The sequence below is a fragment of the Balaenoptera ricei genome, chromosome 5, assembly GCF_028023285.1.
Source record: "Balaenoptera ricei isolate mBalRic1 chromosome 5, mBalRic1.hap2, whole genome shotgun sequence".
Taxonomy (NCBI): Eukaryota; Metazoa; Chordata; class Mammalia; order Artiodactyla; family Balaenopteridae; genus Balaenoptera; species Balaenoptera ricei.
The window spans coordinates 119,138,559-119,160,818 of NC_082643.1; the positions used below are offsets into that span (position 1 = coordinate 119,138,559).

Genomic DNA, 22,260 nt, shown 5'->3' on the forward strand with positions numbered 1-22,260 from the left:
ATACAGACGTACCACTGTGGTGTGGGATGTTGATAATGAGGGCGGCTCTGTATGTGCGGGGTTAGGGTCTATAAGGGAAAATCTTCGTACCTTCCTCTCAACTTTGCTGTGAACATAAAACTGGCCTAAAAATAGTCTTAATATTTAGAAGAAAAAAATTTTTAAATGCCTACTCATAGTATTTTAAACCAACTTAATTTTTTGTGGAATCAAAGTAAACACACCAAAGTAGGATATGCCACTCAAGAAATAGCTGATAAAATTATGGCTTAGACAAAAACTGCCATTTCAGAGTAGTGATAATTTTTTTTTTCCCCCAAATATTGTTCCTTGATGTTATTTGAAGAAACTTCGAGACAGGCTGTTCCTATGTTTTGGGGGGAAAAGTCCTGAGAATGTATCCCTTTTGTTAGGCATTGTAAGCCTGATACCTTTGATAATTGGGCTGCCAAGAGCTACATTGCACAGTGGGACAGTGAGAAAGGTCATTCAAGACAGAGAAGCATCTTGCCAGACAATGTCACCATGAAGGGACTGTTTCATTGCTGAGTGGGACCTACTGCTTCCTTGTTGAGTGGTACAAGAGGGGTTAACTTTTTTTCCTCAAGATATATAAGTTCAGTTTTAGTGCTGCCTTAATAGCACCAACACCAAGATTCAGAGTTGGCAGTGGAAATGTTTTATATTAAATAATATAATATATACCCAGTAGAAGTCTCTACTGGATAAGGGTCAGAAGTAAATACTGATCTTACTCAGGGTATGAAAAAGTTGTTGCAGATACTTGGGCCAACCCAGCAAACTATGTGGCTGGTGAACTTTATGAGTAAAGGGAATTAAAAGTTCAGAATCAAACTTACTAAAAGAGAATATTTGAGGGCCAGGAATTTATATTGTGAGACAACCCATATTTTGAGTTAGTAGAGAGAGAATTTTCTTCTGTCTTCTGGAACTTTTATGTGTGGGGGACAAAAGAAAGGCTAACTGTGGTGTGCAGCTGAGTACAGAGTTGATTAGAATATTTACTAGGAATTTTACTACATTTGTATATGTATTTAGATAATTGTTTTTGTGCTGGAATTACACATTTGCATAGGTTTGAATGATCCCTAATCCTATTTTCATACATGTACAATTTTATAAAAACTTATATATCTATGATTAAAATGCTGACTTTCAAAAAAAGAATTTATTGAACAAATATGGCAACTTTTAAATGGACTTTCTTGTGTAGGAAAGATAATTTGTGTGTTGATCTTTAAACCCGATACTTCATTAACATTTGAAGCTGAAAATACGTTTATTTGGCATAAATTAATGGACATATAATAAAGCTAAAATAGGTTTTTAAAAATCACACATTAAGTACAAAAGGGAATTTAGAAGATAGTGTTAACTGGATAGCTTCTTGCTTTTTTGTAGCAATTGTACAGAGTTAATACATTATGTTCTATACATCAAGGAATGAAATTTTATTCAAGATTTATTTATTTTTAAAAGCTATGTGATTGGGTGATATTTTAGGTCATGAAAGACAGAGTTTTGAAATAATAGGTGAGATGAGAATACAGAACACTGTCGCCATGTCAGTGGGGACTCATAATCCTAATAGTTCCTCCAATATTAAAAAAAAAAAAAAATGGAGGTGTGGTGAAAACTAGCATAGAAGTCATAAGTAGTAAAAGTAAAAGGAGAGTCATTGTTTTTCAGTAAAGCTTTAACAAATGAATATAACATAACAAAAGAGAAAATGCTGCAGCTTAGAAAGTAATTTGCCATTGTACCATTTCATTTCTAGCTGATAATAGGTTTTGTGTCCTTTCTTCTTCAGTAATATGTTCTTTACATACACAACTTAGAGCAAAGTTAGCCAAAGAGTCTCTTAAAAGTATAAAACGGTTATTTTTATATGATCTTTTGAGCTACATAAGCCTGGCATTAGGTTACCTAGAGCTGCGGTCCCCAAACTTTGCGGCACCAGGGACCTGTTTCATGGAAGATAAATTTTCCATGGACTGGGGTGGGGGGTGGGGGGGATGGTTTCTGGATAATTCAAGCACATGACATTTATTGTGCACTTTATTTCTATTATTATTACATTATAATATATAATGAAGTAATTATACAACTCACCATAATGCAGAATCAGTGGGAGCCCTGAGCTTGTTTTCACTTGTCACTCACTGATAGGGTTCTGATACGAGTCTGCAAGCAATTGATTTATCATGGTCTCTGTGCAGTCACACCTCTCTGCTAATGATAATCTGTATTTGCAACCACTCCCCAGCGCTAGCAACACCTCAGCTCCACCTCGGATCATCAGGCATTAGAGTCTCATAAGGAGCATGCAACTTAGATCCCTAGTACGTGCAGAGCGTAGTAGGGTTCTCGCTCCTATGAGACTCTAATGCCGCTGCTGATCAGACAGGAGGCAGAGCTCAGGCGGTAATGTGAGTGATGGGGAGCGGCTGTAAATACAGATGAAGCTTCGCTCACTCACCCACCGCTCACCTCCAGCTGTGAGGCCTGGTTCCTAACAGGCCATGGGCCGGTACCGGTCCGTCCATGGCCCAGGGGTTGAGGACCCTGGACCTAGAGGATCATAACTCAATATTAAGATAAAATGTGAGTAAGAATTTTTAGTTCCCTGTTGAAGAAAAATTATTTTACCAACACTCATTTTAGTTTATTTCCCAACATTTAAGGAGGGCCTGCTTTTTTCTGTGTATATCACTCATTTGTCTAAAATGGAGAGTGATAGTACCACTCCAGCAGATCAGCACTCCGCAAGCCTCATTTCATGCTGGCATACACTCCATCACATACCTGTTCATGAGGAAGCAAAACAAGCCCATCCATCAATTAATCAACTAATCCATCAAATCTGAAGTATAATTGTAAAAAGTGTTCTTGTAAAATGTGTTCAGAAAAATAATTTTTCCTTTAGCCAAGCAAGGGCTAAATTGGATAACACAGATGTGGTATTTTATTTAACTGAAGGACCTTGGTTTAATTAATGATGGCACACATAAGCCTATTTAATATTCATGGCTAGGAGGTATAAAGCCAGCATGTGTCTTAGTCCTATTCATCTGGGTTATAAAGTCTATTTTATTTTTTTTGTCTGTGTCAAAATTTGGATTTACTTTTCATCAGATTAACAACGCTTTTTTAGAAGATGTAGACTTTTTAAATCTCTTTATCTACAACACTTTGCAAATGCAAACTAAGCAGCACAAAGGGGCACTGAATATTCATAGGATGAATAAATGGATAAAAGTACAAAATGAACACTCTAATGATAAGTAGATTGGAATGAAAAAGAACAAATAGGATTAAATAATCGAAACTATTTTATTTGGAATGCACATATTTTTATGAGCTTTGGCTGAAAGAGACAACAAAAATAAATAGTTTTAATTATAACAGGTAAGAATGTAAAATAATGAAGGGATAGCATAAGAATGGGCTCTTTTTTCCTTTGAACACTTTTTTTGAAATTTAAAATTTCCTTAACGTGTTTTTATTTGAATCTTCAATGAAAAAAGTCAACAGTTGCTGCCCTTTCTAATCTTTTTTCCTAACTACTTTGTATTAAAAGTAAGTTTTCCCTACGGCTAGTTTCCATGTAGACAGCTGATCCCTGAGGATGTTCTCAGGCTGTCTTTTTCCTTCGCCCATTTTTTCCCCCCCAAGTGGGGATAAGCGGCTGTGTCTTGCTTGATTGTTAATCTCAGAAGAGATGATTGGCTCACACGTGATTGGCTCACACCCTCCTCTCCAGAGCCAGCCTGCCCCACCCCTCCAGGCAGTCATTTGTGCAGAAGCTCTACCCTCTTGGGCTGGCCTTCACTGGTCCAGCCTAGTCTGTACCTTGCTGAGTAGGTCTGCCTGATTATGGGTTCAAGCAACCCTGAAGGCCTATTCTCTAGTCTGTCCTCTATCAGGGATAAAGTTGAAGGTTTGGATACATCTGCCCCTGTTTTAATTTACGTCTCAACTTGTTCAAAATCCAACAGGGATGGAACGTGTATTTGTTTTCATCAAGCTATGTTTTTCCTTTCTATATCCAAGTACTTATCTGAGGCTTATTATCTTCCTTTAATTAATTATGCTGTTACAATGCCAAGACTTCTCTCCTTTTTCTAATCTGAGTTTTAACATGATTACTGAGTTCTAATTCCAATGTAGTAGTTTCTGATTTCTTACAATAAAACCCTACACTTAATTGACTGATGTTTTCTTCCTAGTTGAACAAGTAAAACATGTTCTCTTTTTTCTTTTAAATTACATATTTCACACCTCTAACCCTGGGATTCTGAATACAAGTGGCATTAAACACTGAGCCTCTACAAAGGGCCCCACAGATTATCTATAAAAAGCAAAGAATCCAAGTCACATTCCTTTCAGGTAGGATGAGTCCCCATAATTACTAGACAGTAAGTATCCACCAGAGGTGCAGCCCGACAAGTCAACGTTGACTGTCTGTGACATGTGCTGCAATTACCTGGCTACTGTTTTAACTAATAATCTAGAAGATGCTGTGACCAGTTAAAACCACCCAGTTTTCTATTCCTATTATCTGTGATTCCCCAAAACAGGTCCTCTCTGGTTGTGTATCATCACAGAATGGTCTGTCATTACTTTCCTCTCACCCAAAACCCCCTCTTTTATTACCAGATCATTTCACCACGTACTCTGGAACCTCTGCATATTTTGGAAAACAAATTCCCATCCTAACTTCTCCCTTCCACATTCCTTTTGTTGACTTGTACCGAAACTGGAAACTTTCTGTTGCCCTCTTAGGTATATAGTGTTTATTCTTGCATACCCAGGGCCCTCAAAACAAGAAAGTGGGGACAGAAACTTACATGGTATTGTTTGCTGCTGCTTCTACACAAACCATCTGTGCCTTTTGTAAAATAGCCTTCTTGCACTCAGGTTAAAAACAATAAGCTATAGCACTCTGACTCTCATTTTTCCCCAAGTAAATTTATGTTAATTTTCTGTTGATTTCCTAGATCAAACTTTTCTATCCTTTTGAAGATTTTGCTGACTTCTGGTTTTATCTGGAATATCCAACAGCAACTAGTCTTAGTTACAGGATACCCTTGTATCTGTTGGACTTCTTGCATTACTACTTTAAGGATACATTCTTTTAAATAATACTGACTTCCTACATAGTTGAAATCAAGTTCAAATCCCATATCTTAGGTCAGTTTTTCTTATTCAATTATTCCCACTATATTTCTTCTCTGGCTTGATTGAAAAACCCAATCCTATAATATCTAAGTTTTTTTTAGATTTTTTAAATCAGCTTTTTATTTGGCCTGTCAGCTTTCTAGTAAGGCATATTATTTCAACTCAGTTTTACCAGTGTTCTTTATTTAAACTTACCTGGTAAAAACTACAGTCTGAGAAACTCAAATTATAATACTATTCATTCTCTATGCCAAATCTGAGGCAGCTGAAAATTCGTCTATGAAATGATATAACCTTGAAGGTTTCCCGCTACTAATTTTAGAGTGTTCACCTCAATTGTGCCTTCTGTGTTGCAGAACAAACTTTTGTTTCATTTTTCACATCAGCTACTTCAATAATTGTCCAATCTCCCTAAATATTTGACCATCTATCTCTCAGCATAATTACAATTTCTTCACAGAAAAAATGAAAGTCAACATCTTGCCTTACATTGATGTTTTGAATGTAATTGATACTGTCATGGTAATGATATGAGTTTTAGAAAAATTGCAAATTTTCAAATGTGCTTAAGATTACTTTCTAACTTAGCAATACATAAGAGAAACACATCACATTAAAGTAAAAGGATTTTGATATGTAAAGTGTTTCAGATAGTTATAAGAGCTTAACTTTGATGTCAGTGCTCCATTTTAAAGAAGTGATGATCTTAGTTGCAGATAAAATTACCAAATCATTTATTTCTCTTTCTAATCCTTATTGTTAACAAAGAATTTACTTTGCACATAGAATTCTGCTGATTCCATGAAGATACTTAGATAACCCATACTCTAATCTATATAAACTCATAGTTAAAGAAAAATTTTAGTTTCAGTAACTGCCTCTGAGTTTAATATTTATTTCTATAGGGGTGGTAGTTATCTTTTTTGTATTTTGTGTGTGCGTCTAACTAGAATGAGAAGAAAGTACTGGCTTTTAGTTAAATTGGAATATGAAATTACTTTAAATGACCTTGCTTATAGATTTAACGTCTAACTTGATTTTGTGGGAAAATACCACTTTTTTAAAACCTCTAGCTTCACTATTAATATCCTTTTAATTATTTTAAGTTCATGTCTTAAACTTGAAATGACTTTAAGATCTGGTAAAACCTGAAATGATTTGTGTAATTTATAAGACCACTTAACAGATCTATTTTAGGAAACATTCTAGGCATCTATGACACTCAAGGGGAATTTTTTAAAGACTGTTATTGCTTTACACAGCTGAAAGTGATGAAATACCCTTAAAGTTGTTAGCCAAATCAATAAAAAGACCAATGGATCATTTCCAACTAGGTTGTGCAAGTTAGTGTTTAATTTGCAAGTATGGTTCTCTGTCATTTGATCATGCTGTAAGTTTATTGATTGATTGATATTTAACCCAAACATGTGACACAACAGTATAGTTTATTTTAGTGTTTTAGGAATGTGGTTTTTTCCTAGAGAATTTATATTCAAATTATTCAGACATACACACTTGGTGTTCCCTTGTAAGTAGTTTAAATCTTTTTGCTCTGGATTTGATCATTGGGCCAATGATAACAAAATCATAGGCTTGGTTATTCTTGCTCTATTTTCCCATTGCCCATTGGACCTGAGATGGGGGGAGGGTTGGCCCTACACACAGAAGCTCTCCCAGGCAAGTCCAGGAAACTCTTCCCTGTCTTTGGGACACACGATGAGCTGCTACCGGAATTATCACCTTCCTTTAGGTCTATATATATTTGCCACAGGTCTCTTAGGTAATGGGCTACAACTTTTCTGTTTAGCTTTGTTCCACATTGCCTGACCTCCACTTCATTTCGCTCTTTTAATAAAAAAGGAGAAAGGAATTTTTAACTCGGGAGGAATCATTATTGTGAAGGGAAGGGAATTTATCAAAATACTATGGCCATTTCTGAAGGAGAGAGTCTCTTACCCAGGGCATTTTATTGGATTTTAGTTGACAAAGAGGCTAATATTGGCCCTTATAAAGTACTGTTTTGGTTAGGATTTTAGACATTAACTTTCTATAAAATAAAATATCAAAAATTATGGATTCATAATTTTAAAATTTGAGTTCTGCTAAAGAGATCAGTATGTGATCTGGTTTAGCATAACGGCAAATTTCCTCCTCTTAAAATTCTTTATTTCTGCCTCCAATATGGTACCATTTTTTCAATAATCAGCCTTGCAATTGGCTGTTACTTAATAAATATCCATATTATGAAATAAGTACCTTCTTTCTCCAATATTTTTAATTTAGATAGATCTTAGCAAATTATTGCCGACTATACTTTCAGGTATCAATTAACCTTAATGAGCCCCTGTCATTAAGAATATTAAGTTTTGCCTCCTGCTGGACTTAATTCATTTATCAAATATATGTTGATCACCAGTTATAACTAGGTATCTACTATGGTATCTACTAGACGTTAAATTTTATAAAATATCCACAGGAGAAAATGGAAAGGAGTAATTTCCAAGAACACATGTCTCCCGCATTTTTTTTCTCCAATTCTTTTTTAACTTAAAGGAAAGTTTTTGCTGATAGTTCCTAGTGCATTTAAAGTACAGTTTCATAAGGATACATTCCAAAATGAATTACATTCAATAATTTTAGAATAAGATACTCATTCAACTAGTTCTAGGTCCAGAGCCTCTTTGCTAGGGATTAGTTAACAATAGTGAAAACATCTTTAAATTGAACCTAGTAATTACCTTTTAATCTTAGTACTAATTGAATGATTGTTTACTGACCATGTGATGTGTATGTTTACTATTATTGCCTGCAAGAAATTGAAAACTTTTTCTAGGACTTTTGAGCTTCTCCATGAGTAGTTTAACAGGCATTACAATTTGTAATTGAAATGTTGCTTTCACTGAAAGTGTCCTGATTCAGTTATTTTTAATCACCATGTAAAAGAACTATCAAAAAAAAAAAAAAATGAGAATTCATCATGGCCAACGCCCTCATAGATCTCTCAGTCTTTGGAGAATGGGTGTGTGCACATGCATGTGTGTATTAGTGACCAAGGGTTTATATTCTCTGTACTGAACAATCTCACGTATGTGTGTTGCCCTACATGTACACGATGAAACACGACAAAACCACTATTGTAATTACATAATTATGAAGAAAAAGAATGTGTTTCTGTTTGCAGTTTGTACTAGTGGAAGAGGCAAGAAAATTTGAAAATGTGATTTTGTCATCAGAGATTCTTAAGGAATTTGGTTTGGTTCTTTGTTTCCTCATAGAAAGTGTTTTTCCATCTCTTGGGAACACAATGAGCGTGCTTTCTCTAAACACCTTCAGCTGTTCTTCTTCACCCCTGGTTCCACTAACTGGTACCAAAAAAAGATGATCTTCTTTAAAGTCTACACAGTCTTGCTATGGTTGCTGCATCGTTGGACGTAGTTTTAAGGAGAGGAGATGATATTCCACCAGGAAGACATGTCTATAGGCAGTGAATGTGTAACATAAACAAGAAATTAAATTGAGAAGGTACTACAAGAACCTGAAAAAATATATCGTTATGTTAGAAACTAAAGTCATTCTCGAGGACCTAAATGCTCTTTATCTCTTATGTGGGAGTATTAATTTTTCAGTGATACTTTTCCTCAGCATACCTTAGTTGAATCACCTATCAGTCTGTCCTGAGCAGGCCTTTAATTATTCAAAAAATATTTTAACTTCCCAACTGAGTTTCAGAAAGAAAATGAGATTAGGAAAAAATAATGCATGAAAATACCAGAGATGAGCAAAGGAAGGGATGTTATCAAAAGTAAAAGAATGCTTCCGAATATTTCATTTATATTGTATAATGAATCTCTCCATTTGTAAAGGTATTTTAAAAAGATAATGGACAAGCATTCTTTTATGTTCATTTTATAGTTTCTGCTTCAAGATGATAGTTTTATATATATATAAAATATCAAAACACCAAATAAACTAAGTGGAAAATAAATCAAAACTAGTTGTTTGGCATCAATCAACCTATTTTTATGGCTAAATGTTACACTTCTCAATATTTTATTTGAGTACTAAGTACAAAACTCTCTCTGTTGGATTCACACACATGTTGAATTTTCTTTCCTCTGCAAAAGTCAAACTAGGAACTTCCTTTTCTCCTGAAGTAACATAAAAATGGAGAACTCATTGAGGACCATGAGAGAACTAGGCATCGTTATGAAATCTATCCACGCCAAATGAAATTTTAAGGTATAAAAAACATTAATATTTCTATCTAATTTGGAAGTCAATTTTCCTTGTATTTTCAAAATTTTCTTAAAAGTCAATTGCAATATATTTAAATGTCTTGTCTCTTGAGTTGGAGTTTATTCCCCACTTTCCTTTTTTTTTGTGTAGTGGTAAATGTCAATTGTATCTTATACTCTGATTCATACGGGGAAGTACTCCCTTACCAAGTTGACTTAAACCTGTCATAGGAATCAGGTATTTTATGTCACTTGTCCAGACTCACACTATGTATCATGGGCTCAAATTCTAAACACCTTGAATAACCAGTGTCCTGTGTTTTCACATCCTGAGTTTCCTCAGGGCTCACCGTGGGGAGTGGCTGCAGTTTGATGGCTGCTAGATGGCAGGTATTCTTTCCTTCTTGAGTTCCCTCAGGGTTCACCAGCTCATCTTGGAGGGCTGCAAGCGCTGATGACTGTGACCTCCTTTGTTTACTGATATGGCAGGAAATGTTTCATTTCTCATTATCTAAAGTTCATCCTTCAGAGATAACATGTCAGTGTTTTACTGTGGGGAAAAAAATATATTGATGAAATAGGAAGAGATGATATCATACATGTATATTTTTTCAAAAGGGCAAGTTTCCTCCATGCTGCCAAATGAGACCTGAGGAAGGCAAGATCAGAAAATTAAACTATATCATCAGATAGAATTTTGAACCTATGTGGCCTAGGCTGTCTTTGAGGGATAATCTGAATAATCAGTTCACCTCAAATACATCTAGCAGGAGAAAGCATTTTTATTTGCATAACAAATAAAAAATCCAGAAGGAATATAGTGCCTTGATTCATCTCAATTTGCTTATTACCATAAAGGCAAATGCATTTCATTTCCTGGAAACTGAAAGTGTGTATCAGTTACACATACAGTTAAATGAAGAATATCTCTTAAGAAAAATATTTGTGATCCTAATTAAAAACCAAGGTGATTTAGTTGCATCAGCTAAAATAATGTGAGGCAGGGTTTACCTCAGATACTTCTATTGCTATTTTCAGTGTGTTTTCCTCCCTGTTTCTCCGAGGTCACTTTCCCTCCTGGACACCAATGCATATACATATTCCAAGAATGCTATCATTTAGGTGCTATATTTTTTAAAGGACACAACAAAAGAGAACCTAGTAAAAATTCCTAATAATCGATTAAATTTATATAATATCTTGAAAGAAATGCACACAGAATATAGAAATATGGTATATCTTTCTCCTTGTTCAGATCTTGTTTTATATATTTCAGTATCATTTTATACTCTTCATAGGTCCTGATACTTTTCATTTACACACATTTCTAAGTATTATTTTTTAGTCTGAAATTCTCATTTTCATTTTCTGTACTATTTGCTCAAGTAGACAAAATCTGTTTTTGTAAATTGTTTTCATATCTAGCCATTTTACCAAATTTTACAAGTTATCCCAACTTATAAAAAAATCTATTGGATTTGTCAGGTCTAAGAACGGAAAGACTTTGTTTATTATACTAGTTATTTTGTGTGTTTGCATAAATTTGTCAGAAATGTAGGCAATATTAAATAATGATGGCCATATATGGTATCTATCCCTAGTAGAATAGTTTTTAACTTTCTGTTGGTCTTTGGTAACCATTTAGATATCATTATATATGATTATACTTATTTTTTTTGAGTGTTTACTAGAGACTTAGAATATTAAAAATGCTGCCAGATATTATATAACTTTTCAGTATATATTGATGTTATTAAAAGTCCCATATGTTTTGGAATGCTTTTATTTCACTTAATCCATTGCTAGATAAGATATTTTTCAGCTATTAAAACATTTTTGTTTATATTATTATTAGTATTATTCCAACTAAAATTTTCACTGTAATCAGAAGGTTAAGAAAACCTTATGCCCTGAAATAAGGTTGACCTTGTCGTGCCTTCCTAAGTTCTTGATGGTCTGCAGGGTCCAAGTACCTGAACACCTGAGGAGCAGCAGCAGTCTTTTTCCCACACCAGCTCTCCTCATCCAGGCCATATGGTGGCCTTTACTGTGGATAACTGATTAGCTCTCCATTTTCCTAACTGAAAATTAGGTTCAGTCCTGAATCTCAATCTGCTTCTCTGGGTCCTCAGGACTTTCAGGACTTGACTTTGCCTGTGTCCTCTCCCAGGAGGATGCAGTGTAAATCCTCAATCCATCGACTACCACTCTAGATCTGATGATGGATTCAATATAAATTAAGCCTTCAGTAAGCCTCTTATCCTCCCTCACTAACCTGATGAAAAGACCATTATCTGCTATGTCTTCACCATGCCTTTCAGATCACATGACTTTTAACTGCCACTTGAACAGAGAAGTACCGTCTTAAGAGTTTCTGCCTACTTGACCCAATTCATCTAAAAAGTCTTTAACTTTTTCAGTAACAATGTTTCTGAGGCTTCCAAATGTTAGATCTATGTTGAAAAGGAGTTTCTATGAAGTCAAAATGAAGAATTTCTCAGATTGAAAAGAATGCACAGGTTTGTTTACTTTACCTAAACAGAATGTTAAAGAATTCCATTCCAAACACATTAAAAAAAAAAAAAATTCATGATTTGCATATGTGAGCTTTTTATTAAGCACCTGCCATGTATTTTGTACTGTTACATCTTAGGCACTGATATTACAGTAGTGAATATCTGCCTTCATGATACTTAAATTTGGGAGTGGAAGACACAGACATGTAAATAGATAAATTGACATGATTTCAGATAGTGAGAAATGCCATGAGGACAGGAAAGTGACAGAGTGATGACGAGATTACTTAGTTGGTCTAATCAAGATTGATCTCCTCAAAGAAGTGACATAAGAGCTGGTACTTGACTGACAAAACAAAGCCAAACACATGTAAATATTAGAACAAAGAATGCTACGAAGAATATCCAAGTTGAGAAAAAAATCAATAAGCATAAGCATATTGCATATGAGAAACAAAATGAAGGCCAGGGGCTGGAATTTAGAAGTGGGGGAAAGAGGTAGGCCCACCTCTGTCAGAACACTTAATTCAGGGTAGGGAGTTTGAATGTTTTTGTAAGTCTAACGGGTATTCTTTAGCTAATAGGTATATGAGTCTTTTACTTTTTTTTTTTTTTTTTGAAATTTCAGACATCATATATATATATTTTTTTAATTTTTATTTATTTATTTATTTATGGCTGTGTTGGGTCTTCGTTTCCGTGCGAGGGCTTTCTCTAGTTGCGGCAAGTGGGGGCCACTCTTCATCGCGGTGCGCGGGCCTCTCACTATCGCGGCCTCTCCCGTTGCAGAGCACAGGCTCCAGACGCGCAGGCTCAGAAGTTGTGGCTCACGGGCCTAGTTGCTCCGCGGCATATGGGATCTTCCCAGACCAGGGCTCGAACCCGTGTTCCCTGCATTGGCAAGCAGATTCTCAACCACTGTGCCACCAGGGAAGCCCAGAAGATGCTATTTTTAAACAAAGAACATTTTTATTATAAACATCAATTGTGTATTAAAAGTAAAATACAGTATTGGGGAAGGAGACTTTTACAGCATTGTTAAATCAAAGTAATATCTCCTGTTGTAACTAGCAGGTTATTGTAAAAAGACAGAGCAAAATTTGCTACTTAATATGATTTCTAGAACATTTTAAAAGTTGAGACACCTCAAAAATACTCAGATAGTGTATCATAACTCTATCAGTATACTGTAAAATTAGTCAAAATGCACTCACTGTATGGAAATTTGTTCCTTCTTTACATGCCAGCTAGAAAAAGCTGACAAGTCTGTTTTGTGACAAATCTTCTGCCAGAAATGATTTCCTGTTACCTGTGAATAGGAATGAATCTCCTGTATAATTTAAGTTGGAGAATATACTTCACAATATTAATATATATTAATTAATTAATATATTAATATCTACTTGGGAATATTTAATACATTTAGTTTCATCTATATCAACATGTATATTTAATCTTTATGATTTTAGACAGTCTATTTTATACAATGCAATATATCATATCACTGAAACAAGTAGCCATAATATAGATTTGGAAAAAATATGTATACTTACCTGTAATTTTCAAAGACTAAAAAGGACATGTCCCAATAACAATTTATAGGTTAATTTGTAATTTGATAACAGGACCTATGATCAATATTCATTCAGAAAAGTTTAGTTTCTTGCACAGATGCATGATTCATAAGCCATATGTAGCTAGCTATGTGGTTGAAAACTTTCTTGTATTAATAAATTAAAAATAGAGGCAGAGATAATACTTTTATTATACTAAATATAATATTACAATTAGGGAGTGTATATCAATTAGCTAAAATAATTGTTTTGATTCCAGTTGAGAATTAAAGAATAACCATAAACCTTTAAATGAAGAAGTCTATAATAGCAAGATAATTCATAATTTAAAGCTTATGAAAAGGAAGAATCAGTCATTGGGGAAAAAAACTAAGTATCTTTGTCAGGAAAAAGGCTATACACTGTTAATTTATTGTGCAGGTTTCCCTTGCTATCCAAAAGTAGACCATTCTATGAAATCTTTCACAAGCCACAAAATGGAGTAAAGGGAAGAAGCAATTATCTTAGGACACATCTTGCTAATGGATGCTCAAAATAAACTGGGATAAAGTACAGATGCTGGCAGGAAAAGTTCAGAGCTGTGATGCTGAGATGCTGAGTGTATTTTCCAGGGAAGGAGCTTGGTGGAGCCACTCTAGCTGTTTGAGATGTGTGCTGCCTCTGTAACCGCTCGCTGCAAAGCAAATGCTGAATGCTATTTTTACTTCTTGGAAAAGTGAAAATCCTCTTCGGATTTTTTTCGGTTAGCAAAAACAGGTGTAAAGTGAACTTTTGAAAAGCAGGGGATACCTGTATAAATACGAAGCTCTTACCCCTTTATTTTTGCTGGGCTGCAGCTTCAGTGGCATGAGTAGAAGGATGATACTCCTTTACGTGTGCATGTATGTACCTATCTATATAAGGATGCACACACGCTGAAATGAACATATCTGAATGAATATGTAGGTGGGAATATATGTCCACTCCAAGGTTGCAAGCCTGAACATCGGTATCTGTAAGGTTTACCCAGCTTCTACCACTCCTCATGCCATACATCTAAAGAAGGTAAAGAACACAGCTAAGGGGGGAAATGGAAGAAAATTTTCTTGGATGAGTCTAATCAGGTTCTCCAAACTCTGTGTTGGTAGCAGATACTGGAAAATATAGAAACCATGCCTCTATTTGCAATGACAGGAGAAATAAATAAATAAAAGATTAAGCTTGCAGTTTAAAATGGGACCAACCTACTTCTGATTAAAAACAAATAATTCTGTCAACCCCTAGTTTTGACATTATAGTGGATGCTGCAGACAGACAAGACAGGCTTTGCCCTCAAGAAACTCGTATTCCCTAATCAGGTTTTAAAACAGTAACGTTTCCTGGAATAATAGTCGACCTTTTTACTTTAGAAGATGAAGTCTAAAATTTTCCTCAGGAAACTGCTTTTATTATTAGTATCACACATTTCATTTGAGTAGGAATGACCTCCCCCTTTTACATTTCTAAGTATAGCTCTTATTTCCTGAAACAAGGAATGTATTGGAGTCAATGAGCCACAGTGGGTGATTAAATGATACTTGGGTGAACTAAGTTGGTCCAATTTGAGTGAAGAAGATCTTTCATTATAAGGGAGGTACAAATTCCATTTTCCCTTCTGGGCTTGTTGGCATAAGGCTGTGAAATTCAAACTGTCTTGGCTGTGAAAAGAGGGTTTGGACTTCCTGAGAAGTCAGAAGGAAGCCAGCTTCAAGGCTATAGAGCTGATAATGGCTTTGGTTTAAAGTGAGTCCTACTATTGTTTTCTGCTAAAGATATCAACCTTCCCTTGAAGTATTCATTTCTTAAACAAACAAATTTTCAATAGATGTGTTTCTATCATGCATGTCTAAAAGAATACTGACAAAATGTTATCAGCTCTAATAAGACTGCAGAAGTTAAACATGCATAAATAAGCGATTGAGTCACCCCATAAATATTAAAAGAGTGGGGATTTGGATCAGTGAGCAAGTAGAAAAATATATGCTATTATATAATAAACTGAAATCTGCACAGAAAGCACTCTCTACAAGGCAATGTCTAATGATAATTTTTAGGTTCCTGATCTAAGAACACCAATATATAACTAGATAGCTAGTGATCACAACAACAAAAGACTTCCTACCACTGGTGCTAAAAAAAAAAAAAAAGAAAAGAAGTAATAATGGTAGGTTAAAAAAAAAAAATAGACCACCTACAAGAAGATCTACTAGAGAGCAAAATACATTATTGCAAAATACTTTAATATCATTGATACAAGAGAAATTCAAAAAAGGTTATAGAATTTCAAATTTGGAAACAAGATTATGGAAAACATTATTGAAATAAGTAACATAGGTAGGAGAGGAAAATAATTTGGCCCTCCAGCCTTCTAGGTTCTTGGCTGAGATTCCCCCCCTAATGAAAGACAGATAAACAGGAGAAAAATATAAGTTTAATAACATGTGTACCTCCAGTATACATGGGAGATACCCAATAAAACTGAGTAACTCTTCAAATGGCCCAGGCCACCACCTTAAATACCATTTCCAACTAAAGACAAAAGAAAGCTGTTGGGGATGGGGCAAAGGCCAGTTAAGGGAGGTTACCAGGAAAAGCATAGTAACAGGAATATGGCTGTTATGCAGATTTAAGTCAGGTGCTTTATCCATTGATAAGAGTTTCTAGAGTTTTAGTCATCCTTCTCTGCCTGGTACGGAGAGGGAGAAACCCTTAAAAATGGAGATTTCCTTTATAAATATAAATGGCCCTTAAAAGAATAACTTCCATTCTGTTTTCAGAGCTTTCCCTGTGTCTGCTGTTTTGGTTTTTTGTTTGTTTTCTTTTTTCTAAACCCTCAAAATAATTCTTATGCTAAAATCGTGCTTCAGGGATGGTATATTCTGCTCCCCTTCAATAATGCCTCTGAAACTTCCAAAAAATTCCACAATTCAGAAGCTGAGTTGGTAGATTGCTCCATTATTTCATTTTCATTGAATAAGTCTCTTAGTCCTGAGAATAGGTCATTTCAGTTAAATAGTTGAGTCTCGTTTCAGAAGGTGGTGATGCAGGTTGGATCCCAAAGTTAGGCCTATATGGTGCAAGCAATCAGGTACTTAATAAGAGGCATTTCTTTGGAAACAAAAGAAGAACAAAGTTGAATCATTGGAGCAAATTATAAACCCAGTTTTTAAGTTCTTAGGGCAGGCATATGTCAGGCTCAAAGCATCTTCAGATGGAGTGAGGGGCAATCTGACAGATTTTTTTCTGCTTTGCAATTTGAATGTCTCTGGTGATCTTTCTGAGTGGCCCACGCAGCAACAGGAATAAAGATTGTCCATAAAGCTGTTATGGAGATTTCTCTGAAGTTCATATGAAGTTGTTCACATTTAGTGTGCAGAACTTCAGGAAAAGGGAAGTTTCGTTCTTAGGGATTCTAGGTCAGAAGGGTGGAAGTAAATCGGAAACATTAGTGTGGAGAGTTGTAGCAAGATGTTGGAGGACACTAGAAGAATTCAGGATCCAGTCCATTTTGCAGGTAGATTAAAAAACTTGAAAGACAATAGGACTAGAATCTGATATCCACAGAGGTGTGCTACTGAAACATAACTTTTTCTCTCTATGATCACTTCCATTTTTACCAAACATAATTATAGTCAAACTAATTTGTTTGCTTTAAGCTTGGCCTGATTATTTGCATAAGTGCAGCAAGGGTAGTGATTGGCCATATAGGCTCTTTTAAGTTTGCTTTGCTAGAACTTTTTATAAGCAATCTCATAAGATTGGATTTTTAAAAGCCTCTTGAGGCTAGGAAGCCAAGCCAAAAATCACTATTAGACTTCATCTGCAATACCTATAACTTTGGGTTAATTTTACATTTCTCAAGATCCTTCAAATATCCTGAGGTTCCTGCACCTGCCAGAAAATGACCTTCCTTACCTTGTAAGGCAGTTGGCAACCCTGTGAGCAAGGTACTAGACTGCACTTTTATTTCCCCAAGGGGCTTTTTTGGCTCCATAAAGTCAACATTAGTTTCTTAAAACTGTCTTGTCATATCTGAATCTAGGTACATCATTCTCAAATAAGACATTCCAGTCAAAGCTTTGGTAATATAATCAATGTTTCCCACTGTGTCTTGTTACTAGGAGAACAGATTCTTACTGAACTTATGTAAATAATTACGTTGCCACGAAAATGAGAATACTTACTAAATTTCTGAGTTCTGCAAGGATGAAGTAGGAAAGAAAAGTAATTGTTTCATCTTTGTTAACAAAAAATATACTTTACCAAGTTGCTATAAGTCATAGATAGCTTAAGAGAAAAGATTTTCTTAAATCTGGAAAAACAAGACATCGAAGAACCAGCAATGTTTTAAACAAAATGTCATAAAAATTATAATCATCATCATTTCATTCAGTCCCATTAATTAATTCTTATTAATCTTGATATTTTGTCAGCAGTTTTATGAAGCCATCAGTTTCTCTATTAGAGTTCTGTAAATTCTTACCCAGTTCAGTGATATGATCCAAAAGTTATCAGAAACCTATACTTGTCAGAAACTTTTCTATCAATTTCTTTGAAAATGAAGCACTTTTGCAAAAGCATCAGAGTAAAACAATAACTGTAAATGACGAAAGACTTAAAAATGGCCATGGTTAAAGATCTGATGAGAGCTCATTATAATGCAATTGAAAAGGTAATTTGGTTCTTTCTGTGACATATATTTTCAGATAACTAGAATTACACCTGAATTTTGTAAAATTTCTGGATTAATCACACATATCCATACAAATGTAACCTAAAAAAGTTTAGCATCACTTCCTATTTGACAGTGTTTCTCATGTAATTTATCACATGAAATAAACCTAATTTACTGTCTCTTTTTAAGAGAAAAGTATTTCTTTTGAGATGTTACAGCAGAGCTCTGAAATATCTCAAAGTTAGTTCTAGGTCAAAAAGACTTCGTGTAGAATTTGTTTTGGGAAAGTTTGTCAAATATCAAAATACTTGGATGCGACTAAATAGTATCACAAATCATTATGAATAATATCTATTTAATCAAAGTTACAATAAGATTCCCAAAGCAAATACAAAAGGTTACATAGTTGTGAGCAAAACTTGGCTTTTTAATATTCAGAACATATGATTTTCTTAAGTGTTAAAAAACAAGACAATAGGCTCAAAATGAAGTTACTTATGCTAAGACCCATGTCACCAATCCAAGACTCAGTTACAGTTTTGCTTCTCCCTGAAATGGAATCTTAAACAATTCAATTAGGAATTCCCTGATCAGCACTAGTTAGGTAATCTGCATGATAGACTCCTGCCATCTCCTACAGGAAAGTAACTTTGAAATAACCGACACACTGTTTTGCCTAGTATAACTTCCTTGTTCCTGCTCCCTTCTGCCAATAAAAGTCTTTTATTTTGTATAGCTCCTTGGAGCTCCTTTCTATCTTCTATATTGGTTGCTGCCTATTTGAATCAAGTTTTTCTCAAATAAACTCTTAAAATGTTTAATAAACCTCAGCTTATATTTTAACATATGGAATCAAAGACCTAATAAACACAACATGAAGCAGAGGAAATTATTTTTTTAATTAAAAATTTTTTTTAATTGAAGTATAGTTGATTTACAATGTGTTAGTTTCTGATGTACAGCAAAATGATTAAGTTATATATATATATATATTCTTCTTCATGTTCTTTTCCATTATGGTTTATCACAAGATATTAAATATAGTTCCCTGTGCTACACAGTAGGACCTTGTTTATCTATTTTATGTATAGCAGTTTGTATCTGCTAATCCCAAACTCCTAATTTATCCCTCTCCCACCCCCTTCCCCTTTTAGTAGCCATAAGTTTGTTTTCTATGTCTGTGAGACTGTTTCTGTTTTGTAAATAAGTTCATTTGTATCATATTTTAGATTCCACATATAAGTAATATCATATGCTCTTTTTCTTTCTCTGACTTACTTCACTTAGTATAATCATCTCTAGGTCCATCCATGTTGCTGCAAATGGCATTATTTCATTCTTTTTTATGGCTGAGTAGTATTCCATTTGTGTGTGTGTGTGTGTGTGTGTGTGTGTGTGTACATATATATACACACACACACACCACATCTTCTTTATCCATTCATCCATTGATGGACATTTAGGTTACTTCTATGTCTTGGCTATTGTAAATAGTGCTGCTATGAACATTGGGGTGAATCTATCTTTTCAAATTATAGTTTTATCCAGATATATGCCCATGATTGGGATTGCTGGATCATATGGCAACTCTATTTTTTTAAATTTTCTATTAATTTTTACTGGAGTACATTTGCTTTACAATGTTGTATTAGTTTCTTCTGTACAGCAAAGTGAATCAGTTATACATATACATATATCCACTCTCTTTTAGATTCCCTTCCCATTTAGGTCACCACAGAGCACTGACTAGAGTTCCCTGTGCCACACGGTAGGTTCTTATTAGCTATCCATTTTATATAAGATAGTGTATATATGTCAATCCCAATTTCCCAATTCATCCCACCCCCCCATTCCCCCCTTGGTAACCGTAAGTTTGTTTTCTACATCTGTGACTCTATTTCTGCTTTGCAAATACGTTCATCTGTACCATTTTTCTAGATTCTGCATATAGGCGATATTATATGATATTTGTCTTCTCTTTCTGACTGACTTCACTCTGTATGACAATCTCTAGGTCCATCCATTTCACTGCAAATGGCATTATTTCATTCCTTTTTATGGCTGAGTAATATTCCATTGTATATATGTACCACATCTTCTTTACCCATTCATTTGTCATGGACATTTAGGTTGCTTCCATGTCCTGGGTATTGTAAATAGTGCTGCAATGAACACTGGGGTGCATGCATCCGTTTGAATTATGGTTTTTCCTGGATATATGCCCAGGAGTGGGGTTACTGGATCATACAGTAGCTCTATTTTTAGTTTTTTAAGGAACCTCCATACTGCTTTCCATAGTGGGTGTACCAGTTTACGTTCCCATCAACAGTGTAGGAGGGTTCCCTTTTCTCCACACCCTTTCCAGCATTTACTGTTTGTAGATTTTTTGATGATGGCCATACCGACTGGTGTGAGGTGATACCTCATCGTAGTTTTGATTTTCATTTCTCTAATAATCAGTGATGTTGAGCATCTTTTCATGTGCTTTTTGTCCATCTATATGTCTTCTTTGGAGAAATGTCTATTTAGATCTTCTGCCCATTATTTGATTGGGTTATTTTTTTTAATATTGAGCTGCATGAGCTATTTGTATATTTTGTTGATGAATATTAATACCTTATCAGTTGCTTTCTTTGTAAATATTTTCTCCCATTCTGAGGGTTGTCTTTTTATTTTGTTTATGGTTTCCTTTGCTGTGCAAAAGCTTTTAAGTTTATTTAGGTCCCATTTGTTCGTTTTTGTTTTTATTTTCATCACTCTAGACTGTGGATTGAAAAAAATCTTGCTGCAATTTATGTTAAAGAGTGTTTTTCCTATGTTTTCCCCTAAGAGTTTTATAGTATCTGGTCTTACATTTAGGTCTTTAATCCATTTTGAGTTTATTTTTGTGTATGGTGTTAGAGAATGTTCTAATTTCATTCTTTTACATGTAGCTGTCTAGTTTTCCCAGCAACACATATTGAAGAGACTGACTTTTCTCCATTGTATATTCTTGCTTCCTTTGTCATAGATTAGGTGGCCATAGGTGTGTGGGTTTATCTCTGGACTTTCTATCCTGTTACACTGATCTATATTTCTGTTTTTGTGCCAGTACCATACTGTTTTGATTACTGTGCCTTTGTAGTATGATCTGAAGTCAGGGAGCTTTGTGGTGTAGTCTGAAGGCAGGGAGCCTGATTCCTCCAGCTCCGTGTACCTGGACCCACTGTGGGAGCTATGGAGGCAGCTCAGACTCTGGCCTGGCCCCATGCCCATGTTTACATGCCCACAGAGCCCACAGCTGCTAAAGCCAGACCTGTCTCAGCTGTGGGAGCACTTGTTGTCCATTTGGTTGTTCCACAGGTGTTTTGGCTAGGGCGGTGCTCCAGCTCTCCAGTGCTGCTGGAGGGGGGGTGGGGGGTGTTTGTCTTGAGGGGCAGGTGAGCCTGCTCAGGTGGGTGCCCCTCCACATGCCAGTGGAGGCAGGGGCTGGTAGGTGGGGAAGGGAGCTGCTTGCATACCACTCAACAATGGCACCTTGCTTCTATGTTGGCCCTGGCTTCTTCCGCAAACTTTCTGGGTTGTGGAGCTCCTTACTCCTGTCCCTTCAGGCTGTCTTTTTACAGCCAACAGCTGTCCCCTCACTGGGTCTGCACTCCAAACCCCACATTCCAGCACCCAGACCCCCTCCACACCAGGAGACACATGACCCAGGCTGGGGTGCGTGGGGCTGCAGCACAGACCATGTGCATAGGTCTTACTCTGCCCTGTCTTCCACAGACTTTTTGCTGCTCTCCCCTCCAATCCCCTGAAGCTCCTTCTCTGTCCCAGCTGGTCTCCTTGCTGTGAGGGGGCTTCCCTTAGTGTGGGAACCTCTCCTCTCCTTCAGCTCCCCACCCTGGTGTGCTGGTCCCAACACATTTCCTCTTTTCTTTTTCTTCTCTTTCATCCTACCCAGTTGCATGGGGATTTTTCTTGTCCTTTTAGGTGTCCGAGGTCCTCCACTAGTGTTCAGCAGGTGCTCTGTGGCAATTGTTCCACTTGTAGATGTATTCTTGATG

General features: G+C 35.7%; 1 long non-coding RNA gene across 1 annotated transcript in view; it reads right to left on the reverse strand.

Moving 5' to 3' along the window:
- Positions 1-12,641: 12,641 nt before the first annotated feature.
- LOC132366634 (uncharacterized) overlaps positions 12,642-22,260 on the reverse strand; it is a 159,509-nt gene continuing 149,890 nt past the window's right edge. The window contains exons 3-4 of the long non-coding RNA XR_009503480.1: positions 13,168-13,262; positions 12,642-12,899 (exon numbers count right to left, since the gene is read on the reverse strand). This is a non-coding gene — a long non-coding RNA (uncharacterized LOC132366634). The remainder of the gene's footprint in view (positions 12,900-13,167; positions 13,263-22,260) is intronic.